General features: G+C 42.6%; 1 long non-coding RNA gene across 1 annotated transcript; it reads left to right on the top strand.

The window, feature by feature from the left end:
* Positions 1-3,162: 3,162 nt before the first annotated feature.
* On the top strand, positions 3,163-9,941 carry LOC125604594. The gene is made up of 3 exons (XR_007336330.1): positions 3,163-7,704; positions 7,776-8,270; positions 8,354-9,941. It is a non-coding gene; the product is annotated as an uncharacterized LOC125604594 (long non-coding RNA).
* The last annotated feature ends 569 nt before the right edge of the window (positions 9,942-10,510 follow it).

Here is a 10,510-nt window from a genome sequence, read left to right as displayed (position 1 = left end):
CTATGCGCTTGTTCTCGGTCGGTACTCGATATCGTACTCGCTCAATTCGACCGCCCATTTGGCCAATCGGCCCGACTGACTCGGGCTATGCAGAATCGTCCATAGGGTAAAAGTCGTGAGGATGACGATCGTGTGGGATTGGAAATATGGTCTTAGTTTTCGGGCCAATGTTACGACCGCGCATGCTAATTTTTCCATTAGCGGGTACCTAGATTCGGCATCCAGCAAGGTTTTGCTTATATAGAAAATAGGTTTCTGTTCGCCGCATTCTTCCCTGATCAGGATGCCACTCACAGATGTTGCCGACACGGCGATGTACAAGAATAAAGGTTCCCCCTCCACGGGTTTTGCGAGGACTGGAGGGGAAGCTAAATACCGCTTCAGCTGTTGGAAAGCGTTTTCGCATTCTTCCGACCATTTGAATTTTTTATTTTGCCGTAAGACATCGTAGAAGGGCAGGCACTGGTCTGTTGATCGTGAAATAAATCGGTTAAGTGTCGCGACCTTACCGGTCAGCCTTTGGACTTCCCGCTTTATTCTTCGGTGAAGCCATCTCGATCAGTGCATTGATCTGTTTTGGATTAGCTTTGATGCCGCGAATGTGACTAGGTAGCCGAGGAATTCCCCTGATGCCACGGCAAACCTGCATTTTGTCGGGTTGAGCTTCATGTTATGAGAATTTAACTGTGCGAAAAATTCCTCGAGATGTGATACGTGATCCTTTGCTTGGAGGGATTTGACGAGCATGTCGTCGATATAAACCTCCATCGTTTTACCGAGTTGTTTGGAGAACATACGGTTCACGAGTCGTTGGTAAGTTGCGCTAGCGTTTTTGAGGCCGAAGGGCATTACCTTGTAGCAATAGGTTCCGTTAATGAACGCAGTCTTCTCTTGATCGTCAGGGTTCATCATAATTTGATTGTAACCTGAGAAGGCGTCCATGAAAGACAGAAGTTCGTTACCCGCCGTTGCTTCTACTAATCGATCGATGTGTGGCAGAGGGAAACTATCTTTTGGACAGGCCTTGTTTAGGTCGGTAAAATCGACGCAAAATCGCCATTTCCCGTTTTTCTTTTTGACTACTACAGGGTTAGCGAGCCAGTTTGGATACCTCACTTCCGTTATTGAATCAACTTGAAGCAATTTTTCGACCTCATCGTTTACCGCGGAAGCACGTTCGGGTCCTAGCTTCTGCCTTTTTTGTTTGACAGGTTTGAATGTTGGATCGATATTTAATTCGTGACACGTTATGTTAATGTCGATCCCTGGCATATCTTCCGCAGCCCATGCGAAAGTATTGAGGTTCTTTTTTTGACAGGTTATGAGCTATGTCCTCAATGGCTCGCGGAGATTGGCTCCGATCTCGACGAATCGTTCCGAAAATGCTTCGTCGAGACAGACTGCGACCACAGGTTCGCAAGTTGGTTCGCGTTTTTCCTCCAGGGTCGTGATGTTACGAGACTGCCAGAAGAGGTCCGCTGAATCTTGACTTCGCGAATCCTTGTTGGAGATCTTTTTCTCTGCTTTTCTAGGAGTGGTCTCGAGGTCTGGTCTTTTTCATTTTTGTTCTGCGGCGTAACACACCTGTGATACTCTTGGGTTTCCCCATATTACCTCGACTACGTTAGGGGTTGGGAATTTGAGGCAAAGATGGTACGTTGATGGGATGGCACGCATGGTGTTCAACCATGGCATTCCCATGATAACGTTGTAAGATGTGGGACGGTCAACGACTAGAAACTCTGTGACTCTTGTCACGGTTCCGGCTTTGCCTGCGAGATTAATCGACACGTAGGCCATGGTTCTTTCTCCCGAAAGTCCCAGTAGTGGGCTAGGGTATTTCACGATTTCGGATTGATCGATCCCCATTTTCTCGAGAGTATCCTTGAAGATGATATCGGCCGAACTTCCGGTGTCGAATAGTACCCTAGCAACGTCGACATCTCGGATCGTCAGCTCGATAACAAGGAGATCGTTTCGAGGTTTGGCTCGATCGACCGTTGCTCCCCCCTTGAACGAGATGACGTTCGCACATGTCGAGTCTTGCATATCGTTCTGATCGTTGAGTGGCTTTTGCGGGTTAGATTGATCCGTAGAGCCCCCTCCTTCTAGCGCCAAACTGTGGGAACCGAAATTCGCACTGTCGATTTCCGTTTAAATTAGGAAAGTAGGAGAATGCTAGTTTCTCAGAGGTCCCGGATATCTACTAATACCACACGCTAAGCAATCAGAACACGAGATAACAACGATAAATTATATGAAATCATAAAAAGGGAGAAAAGAGAAGTCTCATTCCGAATTTGCGTATGAGCGTTTACAACAAGGTATAAGCCTGGGCTCGAGAGCTGTCGGCGAGATTCCTAGTTCTAACAACCCTAAGACGGCTAAACCTAATTGAGTCGCAGCTCGAATAACAAAAACGGAAAGTTGCCTAATTGCCCTAAGTGCTAAGCTTTCTCTGAGAAAGTCCCCTCCCATGCTTCTCGCCTAGGACTCCTTATATAATGGCTCCTAGGTCAGTTTGCGCTTTTCCTCTTCTGCCCGTAAGCCGTCATAGCGTAAAAATGGAGATATTCCATTTTTTCCGATCTTCGTAATTATCTTCAAAATTTCATATTTATCCGTGGAAACTTGACATTTATCTTTCCTTTTCAAACCAAGCGTAAACCATCATACGGCTTACGGGCTGTTGGTTAAGAAATCGTAAGTTGGGCCTCGAGTCATGTCTTAGGTCCCTTTGGGCTGACTCGAAGCGTTTATTACGGCTTCTTTCGATAAAGAACAAACTTTCCGCGGTTTTTACCGTAAAGTTTGATCGATGACTTAGAATGGCGGGAAACACGAAATGGGTTCGCTACGGTCTTCGGGAGATAGCATCAAAGGGTGGACGAGAATGTGTGGACTAATGTCGTATCGACGTCTCGGAAGAGCTCGGTCGCTACGTAGCAACCGAGCGGAACGGATGTAGCAACCGAGCGGAACGGATGCTCGGTGGCTACTTAGCGACCGAGCGGAACGGACGCTCGGTCACTACGTAGCAACCGAGCTTGGCTCGAGCTCGGTTGTTACGTAGCGAACGAGCGTAACGTAGCGAACGAGCGTAACGTAGCGACCGAGCTTGGCTCGAGCTCGGTCGCTATGTAGCTACCGAGCGGAACGGACACTCGGTCGCTACGTAGCCACTGAGCTTGGCTCGAGCTCGGTCGCTACTTAGCGACCGAGCGGAACACGCGTTCGGTCATTGCATAACGACATTTTTCGAGCTCTTGTCCGATGTCTCGTGTTTCCTCTGTAAAGCTTTTCGTAAAAAAGAATCTATTTCTAAAAAGTATTCGTCGAAGAAAGTTCTCATTTTCTTCTCTGGACGTTTTGAATGTTAACTCCGCCGTAACCATATTTGACCCCAACAACGCAGGACCTCCTTGCTCATCAGGAAGTGCACTCCACGGAAACGTCGAGGAATCGCCAACATCTTTTTCGCCACTGCTTCCCCAAGAAAGGATACCAGACGAGACACATCTGAAAGCAAAACCAATTATCAGCAGACCAACAACCAAAGGAGGAAAAGGCGCCAGAAGCGAGACTTACCAACAGTACGCCAGAATGTAGGATAATAGAAGGGTTCCTGGATCTTCATAAACATGTACCGACTGGTCCAATTGTCCCCAAAGGGGTAATTACCTCGGGCACCTCTCGAAGGCTCTTCAACCAAGGGAGCGCCGTCGCGAGGCTGAAGGTGGTATAACCCAGACACGATTATTAATGGGGCAAATTAGTAGGAGTATAGAACTTTGTGTACCCCGGTATCAAGGCCATAAAGCTCCCCGGGCACTTGGATTGACATTAAAGTCTTCCAGGATAAATGAGTGAGTTGAGAAGGACAGAAACCCAAAAACGATGATACTTCAGCCACGAGCGAAGGGACGATCCCCCGGAAACCTTCTATCAGATACGCCTCAAAATTGCTATCTCGCCTGGCCCCCCATCAGGAGCGCGCTCAAATTCCAAAGAACTCCTCACCTGCACCGAAAAATGGATCCCGTACTTTCTCCATATCACCTTCAGACCTCCCTCCTGAATTTCAGAACGCGGGCCATCATCGAGAACGAGGGAATCACGTTGCTTCAAAGGCACCATTGGGATCGCCTCGCTATCAGTTTCAGAAACTTCTCCGAAAGAAGCAACAGAGGAGGAGAAAGGATCAGCAAACAGGCGACAAGGCCTTACGCGGCCACCCACGAGTGAAGCAGGAAGATCAGAGTTCATCTTCTTGAATAAGGGATGAATGAAACTCTATGCATCGGGCACCCTAAATATATGGCTGATTCTTTCCTTTTTGGAGCCAGGAAAAAGGAATCAGATATTTCCAAATCTTCAGAAGAGTCCTTTATGAAAGAAACGGCCGGTCTGGAAAAAGGAAAGGCGCCAGGGGAAGCAATGTTTCCACTTTCTTCCTCAAATCGACGGATCCTAGTCTCAGAGGCTCCATAATCCCCCTAGCGAGAACTTCTCCAGCTTATACGCAGATTAACATCAGAGTTCCGGTCCCACCATCTCCAGAAGATAGAAGGAACTACTACTAGACTCCGGTCAAACAACGAAGGAACCGGTCCTCACCTGGGTTCAGAATGAGTTCCGACTTGAATGGAATCCAAGCTAGCAAGACCAATGGAACGGGGTCCTGCCTAAGGGGAGCCTGCTGAGAATGAGCAACCCCGGTTGACTTGAGTGTACAGGTTATTCCCCGACTTCGATGACGAAATTGAGAAATAAGGGGCAAACTGTTGGGGAAAAATACCCCGGTACCATTTCCTCCAGCCTCCAGGCAGGACCTAGACCCTCGGGTCCCCGCTAGAAAGGAACCCCGAGTTCGGTCCCTGGAACCGAGCTCCCTTCCAAGAAATGGAAAACTTCCGACAAGGAGAACCTTCCATTTTTCCGAATATGGAGAGTTTAACCTAACAAAACCGACTCCTAGACGACTACATAAGAGCTACTAAAACCCTGAAGCAAGGGATCAACTTATCCAAGGCTTAGAGACTAGAACTTGACGGCTAGAATTAGGGTTCTTACTCAATACCTTGTAATTTTTCTTGTTCTATCTAATAAAAGTCTCCTCAAGCCTATCTCTTTATTATTCCCTCAAAATCCTCATGAAATCCTCACAAAAGATATACAAATCTGCTCGGTTTACCAGCTTGTCCATCGTTCCGTGGTACTCTAAAAGAGCCTACACAAAAATCCTCTAACAAAACGGACTCTATAATTGCATAAGGAAACGATAAGGGTTCTTACCATTGGGGTTTTTCGATTTAGGTACGCCGCTCAAGATGCCGGAAGAGACAGAGGTCTTGCCGTTGAGTTTGTTCAGACCGGAGGTGACCGAAACTTCGCCTTTGGCTTGCTTCGAGTGGGGATCGCCGATTGAGTGGTTGGAAGAGACATATGGTGTTCCGATGGGCTTGATCGGTCCGGGAGAGGAGTCAGCATCAATGCCTTTTGGTTTCTCGGAGGTGGATTTTCCGTTGGAACTCATTGCAACGAAGCTTAATCGAAATAAGAATCGGATTAAGAATTGTATAAACAAAATCTGAAGGAGAAAAGGGAGATTAAGAGTTTTATAAAGAAAATCAAAAGGAGAAAAGCAAAACGAATCCATAAATGAGAGTAAAGGGACAACGAAGTGGAGGATGTATTGATTGTTTAGGGGTCAGATCGTGAAACAGATCAAAGAAAAGGAAGAGCAAAAAGGATGAAGAATCGATCTGAGTTATTAGGGTTTGAAGAAATGCGAAAGGGAGAGGTCGAAATGGTTTGGTCGCCGTCCGTGTCTTTCAATGGTCTGATGGGCTTGAGGTCCAATCGTATCAAAAACACGGTAAACCCAAGAAAGGCAACACACATGTGACATGGCAAAAACGTCCTCTCTGATTGGCTGATTAAATTGTCCTACGTGGATAGGCTGGTTGAGGCTGATATTCTGCTTTTATTACTTATTGATTTGAGGTTTCATTCTGGTGTTATGTCTTTGTATTTATTTTGGTTCTCTTGTAGTTTTAAAAACTATAGATACACAGGTCTTGGTCTAAATCATATATATATATATATATATATATAATGAGAGACTTTTCTCTCTTCCTAGAAGGTCCACGTCAGATTCCTTTTATTTGGAAGGGTGATTCGTTGTTTGGTCCGTTTGAAGTAGGTTTGGTTTGATTATATGATTTTGGGTTGGGCTCCTGTGTTCTGTTTCTATATATATATAATGAGAGATTTTCCTCTCTTCCTAGAGGGTCCACGTCAGATTCCTTTTATTTGGAAGGGTGATTCGTTGTTTGGTCCGATTGAAGTAGGTTTGGTTTGATTATATGATTTTGGGTTGGGCTCCTGTGTTCTGTTTCTATATTGGGTTCAGAAATATATCGTATGGGCTGTTAGTTGGGGTTGGGCCTGTGTTATTGAATAATCGATAGGAATAATTGAAAGAAAATGATGTGCTTTGTTCTAGGGCATCATCCTTTCCTTCTTCCATTTTTCAAGTCGCCGATTTTGTTTCTGTTGTTTTGTAAAGCCAATCATTCTCATCTCTTTGCCTTCCTCCACCTTCGATGTATTCTTTAACTGTTGTCTTAATTACACTAAACTCTGTAACGTTTTGGTATTCTTCGTCTGATGATTCTTTGTTCTATAAGTAGGAGATGGATGAGGCTGTGGGGATCGCTCGCAATCACTCTCAGTTTTGTTTCTGTTGTTTTGTAAAGCCAATCATTCTCATCTCTTTGCCTTCCTCCACCTTTGATGTATTCTTTAACTGTTGTCTTAATTACACTAAACTCTGTAACGTTTTGGTATTCTTCGTCTGATGATTCTTTGTTCTATAAGTAGGAGATGGATGAGGCTGTGGGGATCGCTCACAATCACTCTCAGTTAAAATTTCTTCCTTCAGCTTCCAAAGATTCTCTCAAAGATGGCTTCCTCCGCTCCGGCCGTTGTTGGCCCGACATCGTTCGACGATCTCTGCCTGGGTCGATCTGCTCAGTTCGTCGTGGCTCGCCTCCTGCGTTTTTGGGACTCCAGAAACATTAAGAAGCAAGGCAAATTCATGGGAATCACCTTGCTTTTCCTTGATGAGCAGGTACTGTTCCATTTATTTACGATCAAACTTTTGAGAAAGACCAACCATTTGTGATTCCGTTAATTTCATCAGTTCTGTTTTGTCACATGTTTATTTGTCGTTTTGTTCACAGAATTCTGTGATCCATGGGTTTATTACTGCCGCTCGCTCCGGTCACTACCATCCAGGTTTACGAAGTGGTTCCATCGTCAAAGTTTCACGCTTTGAGTTTGCTAGATGCACTAATCTGTACAAGATCACAGACAATCCATTCGTGATCCGGTTCCTCCCACAAACAACCATTGATGAAGTCGCTCCCATTATCAACCTCCAGAAATTCATGCTCAGGAAGTTTGAGCATCTTCAAGCACTTGATAACACGAACTTGGAACTCCCAGGTTTATTTCTTATATATTATTCTCGAAATAATTTTATTCGCTTTAAAAATTGTCTTAATTATGGTCTCAGGCTGAGACAGTATATGTGTTTCACGTTGCAGATGTTGTAGGAATGATTCGTTCCGTCCAAGGTTCCGATCTTTCGGACGCTACAGTGATGACTCGAGTTGTTGTCCGCTTCGTCATCGAACCGTAAGCTAACAAAAACTTATCTCAAAAACTTTTATGAACGTGGCCTCGTCATTGAAACAAATTTTTTGCAGTAATGTTGTGGTGTATCTGTCCTTATGGGATGAAGCTGCGGCAACCTTTCGGGGACTCATCAGCTCAGGCGAAAGAGCACAGTCTGTTATGGTGGTCCCAACTGTGAATCCAAAAATCTTTGGAGGTTTGTAAAATCTTTTAAAAATTTTGGTTCAAACTGCTTTTGGTAAATTCAATTATTTTGGGGTTTAATTTATGATGCAACCCAAACACTTACTCTCTGCAGGAAATTTGTACCCCAACTCCACCCCAGCCACGAAATTTTATTTCGACATGAATCTTCCAGCCATCACCCAGTTCACAGCTAGGTTATATTCCACTTTGATTATATTAATCTTGAATTAGTCACTTTCTAACATATATGATTCGCTTTCATCTTAGGAGGACCAGTTGGTGAATCTTTTCCTTGCATTGATACCAAGGAATCAATCAAGAAAAAGGAACATGTCTCCATTGGAGATCTCAACAAATTCATCTCCAACTCTGATGAGCAGGTAACAGTAATATTTATTTAAAGTAGGAAGTGTCGTCTAAGTTGAAATTAGACTAATAACATGTTTTGATGTTCACTTGGTAGACCCAAGAAGCAGAGTTCATCTGCAAGGCTCGAGTGCTTGAGGTTCTCCAACAGAATGGGTGGTCTTTTGTTTCATGCACTGGCTGCAGCAGAAAGTTAGATCAATCAAGCAATTCTCTACGTTGCAACCGTTGTGTTAATGCCAACGTCACAGGTGTTATAAAGTGAGCATTTTAACAGTTTAGTATCAGAATCATTGTTTCTTGGAGACCACTTCTTTCCATTGTGCTCACTAAATCCGTTTTTTTTTCAGGTACCGTGTTGAATTGTCCGTTGATGATGGGAATGACAATGCCACTTTTGTGGTTTTAGACAGAGAGATGCTTAATCTCATAAAGAAAGATGCCGCAACTCTAACTGTCAAAGAGGTTTGTTTACAAAAAACATAAAAATTATACAAAGCATAGCACTGCATTGTGAAGTTACAAAATGTTTTCACTTATTTCAGATGAATGGTGGTGGGGGCGAGCAGCTCCCATAGTGTCTAGAAGAACTTGGTGGAAAAGAATTTGTGTTCCAAATACGTGTTACCCCGTTCAATTTCACCCCAAACCACCGCAATTTCACTGTTTGTGGAATAAGTGACCACATTGAACCTGAGGTATTATATATATTATTCCATTAAATTTTACATTAACTGACGCATTATAATACATGTTAATTCGTTAACCGGACTTTCAACACCAACGAAGCTTTAATTGTTGGTGGCGAGAGTGGCGAAACATCTTCGTCCGCCGGTACCTTGGTTGAAGGTGAAGCGTATGATCCAAATCCAACCGGTGGTCAGGTGAAGGATGGTAGCCGCAAACGTCCCCGTGAGTGAAGCTACTAAGCTGTGATCCGTCAACCCAACTCTGCTCCCGTTTTTTAATTATCAGTACCTTTAATTACTATGCATTTCTTTTTTTTTTTTGGACTTTCCAGTATTTTCCAGTTTCGGAATATGTTTCCGTCTGTGTACCTCTTATGAGGAAAGACTTTTTAATTTAATATCTACGATGGGTTGACGTTATATTAAGTTTGATTGTAAGAAAATGCAGAAAATGTTGTTTTGCATACATACCGATATGGAATTATAAATGGAATCTAGGTGACAACATAAAATTAAACAGGTCTTATTTGGGAGAAGACATCATATAAGAGTTAGTTAATTAAATTCTATAAATTAGATCTAACAATTGGACGTTTCAAGCAATGCATAGTAAATACAATTGAAGCAGTGAAGACGTTTAAAAATACGATTCGATCTATACAAGCCTGTTTAAATTTGTATCAGACTAATGGCTATTATATATATGATTTAGCATTTTTAACTATAAAACGGGAATGTGTGCCTCAAGTTATTAAAATCCAAGCAATCAACACTTTTAAAAAGTTAAACTTTCATACAAATGTAGTTTACGGATCACAAATTAAATATGCATCTACGTTTTCATATAAAATAGTTGACAAGTAAAGTTAGTGATTAAAAAAAAACATTCAACTTATATAAGCCATTTTAAAATAATATATACACTACAAAAAAACATATTTTTTACTAGGGCAGTATTCGTTGTAAATTCGTCGTAAACGGGGTGTTACGACGAATTAACGTCGAAAGACGTTTCGTTGTTAAACGTCCGTCGTAACGGAGGTTTCGTCGTAAACGACTCGTTACGTTTACGACGAAATATATTCCTCGTAAAGCGCAGGGAAAGAATTCGTCGTAAACGCCACGTAAGACTTCGTCGTAAATCCCACGTAATTATTTCGATGTAAAGCACACGTAAATACTTTCGTTGTAAATCACTCGTAAACATTTCGATGTAAAATCTTCGTAAATATTTCGATGTTAATTACTCGTAAACGTTCGTTGTAAACTCCATGTAATGTTTACGAGGAGTTTACATCGTTACTTATTATATTATTATTAATTAGTATATAATAGATTTTAATTTATTTTTAGTATTCAGAATTTAAAATAATTTAAATTTTAAAACAAAATATGAAATTGGAAAACATATTTTAAAAAAGTCATACAATAATATTTAAATTCATACAATAATATTTAAATTCATAATACAAACAGAAAAAAAAAACTACATATTGTCGAAGTAGTTGGTGGGGTTGCTCGGCTGTTGACGGGTTGGATCGGACTCTTGGGGATCTCGTGGTGGC

This window comes from Brassica napus, unplaced genomic scaffold (genome assembly GCF_020379485.1).
Source record: "Brassica napus cultivar Da-Ae unplaced genomic scaffold, Da-Ae ScsIHWf_573;HRSCAF=855, whole genome shotgun sequence".
Classification (NCBI taxonomy): Eukaryota; Viridiplantae; Streptophyta; class Magnoliopsida; order Brassicales; family Brassicaceae; genus Brassica; species Brassica napus.
The sequence above is the reverse complement of the archived record's forward strand: the minus strand, read 5'-3'. Positions and strand labels throughout refer to the sequence as shown.